Raw genomic sequence first — 4,619 nt, 5'->3', positions numbered from 1 at the left:
ATATAAAAGAAAATGAAATAAAAAATAAAACCTATAGAGCATCCATCTCTTTTTTTTTTTAAGAGCTTTTTGCCTTAGGATGCATTTACTCACCAGAGAGATAGAGACAGAGACAGTGAGAGGAGAAGTGAGAAGTCATCCCCCAAAAGGATGGCCACACCACAATCCCTTCTCCTTCATTCTCCTCCCAGGATCCTGGGCACACATGCACATGCACTCAGCATGATTTAGAAGTCACCAGTCCAGGACTTGAACCACAATCATCTGTGTGGGAGTTCAGCCACATAACCATTACGCCATCTGCTGGTCCCAGATCATCAATCCTAATAACGACTCTTGTGTTGCAATCTGCCATAAATGAACTGGTGATCTAAAAATTCTGAATATGTATCAAAGCTGTGAAAACATGTTGCTAGAACATCTGTTTGGCTTATTTACTTCAGTCTAATAATCAGTCAGTTCAGCCAGAAGCATGTTTGCTTGTATAAACTGAATACCCAGGGGAGCGTTGAAACTTTACACATTTCACTTACTTAGTTTGGCATTGCTGGGACACATCTGCCACCTCAACCACCCCAGTATTAAACTGAAATAATCATAGCATCACTCTCCCCAAGTTGTTATGAGGATAATTTCTAAATATTGTTGTGAAGGCACTTGGCACATATGGAGTGCTATGCAAATGTTAAATAACAACATAGAGCACTCTATTTAAGGGTACCCCAAGAAAACAGTTTGAAATGTGCTTAGAATTGGTACTGTTTCTCTCCTATGCAACATTGACTAGAACATCTTTTATTCAGTAAGCATCCAGGTCACTCAGCAGTATTCTGAGCATGAACAGTTCCTAGTCGCCATTTTGTTTATAATGAATCAACGTAAACCTAGCATAACTAGATGATACGGGTTTTCTTCCCTCCCTGTACCTGCTCCTTTGCCACATGACTCTGCAGCATGATACTCTCCAAACTTGGGAACCTGCCCTGCCCTTTGACTCTGGGCTCAACCATGTGATTTTCTTTCCCAAATGAGATATTAGCAGACATGACACAAACAGACTTTCAGCTGCTTGTATATTGGAGCTTGCTCTTTCTTGCTCCTTTGTCACTGTTGTGAATACCTGAGTTAGGTTTCTGGTGGATCGAAGACATGTGGAGCTGAGTCCAATCAGCCAGGCACCCCAAGTGAAGGCAATTCATGATCAGCTAACAGCAAGCCATTCTCAACTCATGTATAAAGTTCATCTGAGAGTAGAAGAACCACCTGGCAGAGCCCCACACAAATTACCAGCCCTCAGACTCATGGGTCAAACTTACGCTTATTGTTGTAAATGACTAAGCTTTGAGGAGGTATGTTAAGTAATGCTTTTATGGTACTAGATAACCATCTCTCTAACCTGGTCAAATCTACCAGTCACTTCTACTGTCTAGACACTAGACTGATCTAGTTTCCTACCTCAGTGTTGGTGATATTCTCAGACTTTCTAGCCCTATCTCACCGATTTACTACCAAGATTTTACTTTTGACTCAAGAATTCCAAGGCTTTTCAACGTTTTTATTTTCTTGATTTTATCTCTCTTTCTACCCTGCTGGGAGTCAGATAGATCCTCTCTTTGCCATTAGCCAAATATGGAAGCAAATGGTTCAATCTTATAACCCTTCAGTAAGTTCCTGCCCCCTTTCACCCATTATAACTTGAATTCATTACGACACAGCCAGCAGCAATGAAAGTACTTTACTACTCTGACAGGAATTTAAGACAAATTTTCTTTGACATTCTCCAAGCCAGTGTGGGAGCTAGAGGAACACACAGTGGGTGGAAAGAGGCTGATTGGCAGAGACACTTTTAATATATTTTTACACAAAGGGATGCTTCTATAGTTTTCAAAGCACTTGACACTTGATTCTGAAGTGCAATAGCTAAATTTCCCCTAAACCATTTTAATAACCATTTTAACTTCAGAAGAAAATTCCCTTCTTTCCATGAACACACTTATTCAAGAAGCACATACATAGTGGGGTTCCTTTAGAGGGTCCTATTTATGACCTTTAGCACATTGTAGCGTCCCCTTTTAATTTCTTTCTTTCCGCCATCTAAGCTCAAAAGCATCCATGAAAGTTTTGGGAGTCTGAAGATTTCTCTGGAGAAGCTGGGTGACAAGTCATATTGCCTGTCACTTTGCAAACATTCCATGTCACCCTCCTTCATCCTTCTCTATGTATGTCCAAATTCTTGCATATGTTTTTGTCCTAGGGAGAAGGAGTCTTACAAGCCAACACCAGAATAAATAGTAAAGCTCTAATACTTAATATTACTTGGGTAGCAATTAGTAATATAAAATTTGGAGAGATGTTTTCTTTCTACTTCTCGAAACATAAGGTAGCTTCAGAGATCTGACGTCTCCAGAATTTCTGGCACCTCCTCCCTGTCTCTTGAGCTCAGGTTTGGGAAGGATGTGTAGGCAATAGCCAAAAAGCAGCAGTGTCCAGCAAGAGTGTGCCTGAAGGGGGTTCCAGAGAAGAGGGCGACACCTTACTGAACTTTCCCCCTTTTTAAAGCCTTAGTAGGCACCACTGAGGGGTGTTGGAGTGGAAATGGAATAAAAGAGAGGCAGCCACTTAGCTTCTAACAATATTTATTTGCAAGAAAGCATGGAACACTCCCAGAAATACATGTGGGTTTTGTTTTACAGAGCATGGGAGTATCTGCAATATTCAATGGGGTGAAAGCCAATGATTCCTAGTTCCAAACAAACAAACAAAAAATAAATAACACCACACCAAAACAAAATAAAACCCAAACACAAAACACAAAAACATGGGCTTTGTATACATAAAGACTCCATGGACTAGCAATTCACCTTTTCTAAGCTTCTTCAGTTTTGAGAGGTTTTACTTTTTGAAATCTTTTATTTGCCTTCATTTAATTGCAAATACCTAGGATTATGCATACGGGAAGCCAGAGACAGTGTGGGCCTTAAAATATTCACTTCAGCCTCTAAATTTTAATGCTGGAGCCAAACAATAAAATGGAAATAAGGGGGAAATATTCCAAAATGAATCATAAGATTCACGAAGGTCTGAGGGAAAATGATTTTTAAACTCTCAGATCACATTCGAATATACATAAGCTAATGAATCACATATCAGTGCTACTTTCCAGAGGACTGACAGATGGCACGTCCACTGGAGGAAAGAGAAATGCATTCATCTCTGTAAAAACCCACTTGGATGAAAAGCAAGTGACACTGAGTCCAGTGGGACTCAGGCAGCTCATTTCACACCTCTGTGTCCAGTGCCACGAAACTACAGCCCCTTCTCTGCACAATGCAGACACGGTTAGAGAGAAATACACTGTACAATGAATCACTGCAAAGGAGCTATCATATCCAGACTCAAAGGAAGGAGTAAACATAAATACCAAATATAATACAAAATCAAAGCAACTAAGTTAAAAGAGTTTGCCTCTGTAAAGAGAAGAAGAGTTACCTTTGGTTACATGGACTTCATTAGGAAAGGAAAGGGATGGCTATTATTGAAAAGGAGAGAAAGAGGAGGGAAACTGAGCTGGACTGAGCTGGATCCTAATGGTATGATGGTTGACTCGTGGGTTCACGTGGGCTTCTACAAAACCTTTCTGTCAACTGCTCTAGGTGCTGCACCCACAACTCCTTTGACCATTTTTCTTTTGAATTCTGTTTGATTTTTCTATTATTTATTGATTTATGTGTTTAGTTCTTTTGAGACTAAGAGAGTAACCTCCACAGGGTATGTGATCTACCCCGCAGTCTCAGCCAGCTCAGGTGATGGGCACACACATGCCCTGTATGGTCAGGGAGATCCCACAAGGCAAGCCCCTTAGGTCCAGTTGCTCATCCACTGCACTGCTGCTATCTGACCTGGTTTTTCTGTTCATGACCTGTATGTTGACTCTCCATGGAGCACTGCCACTGGGCTACTGGAGCTACCATGCCTACAGGTGCAGAGTTCAACGTGCTACTGAGGTGGCCATGAGTAAAGATGAGTAAAAAGTAAAATACGAGGGCATGATGGCGCCCGCCCTGTGGCAAAAGTAAAATTCAAAAGCCTGGCTCCTCTGTGTTCCGTCAGGACCAACTCTGAGATGTAATTAGGCTCTGGAGCTCCTCTGCATGACAAGGCTGAGACTGGGATCTTGCCTTAAATTGCATCTTGGTTCAGCTTCTTCTCTTGTCTTGTTTTTTTCACCTAGTCATTGATTTCTCCTGGGAGCACTTCATTACTAAATTCCTGACAAGTTCTTGGTTAGGACCAGCTCCTAGGAACCCAATCTAAAATACTCTCCAATGGAGATTTATGTCTGTTGACATGCTCACCTGGGCTTTTCTGCCCAGGATCAGTAACCAGTTTCAGATTGCACAGTATTACAGACAATGATGACTTTTCTGAATTCTGAACTTGGTTTTGTCAGAATAGACATAACTGGAATGATATCAAAACACAACTTTCCAATGGCAGGAATTAAAGGTGCCTTTTTTACTTTAAAAAAATGCATTTGTCAAAATGGACTCTTTTGTTATAGGGCATGCACGCTCACCAGAGAAACAGAGAGAGACAGAAAGCAAGAAATCACCCCGGGT

This window comes from Tupaia chinensis, unplaced genomic scaffold, assembly GCF_000334495.1.
Source record: "Tupaia chinensis unplaced genomic scaffold, TupChi_1.0 Scaffold000101_1, whole genome shotgun sequence".
Classification (NCBI taxonomy): domain Eukaryota; kingdom Metazoa; phylum Chordata; class Mammalia; order Scandentia; family Tupaiidae; genus Tupaia; species Tupaia belangeri.
This window is presented reverse-complemented; position numbering follows the sequence as displayed.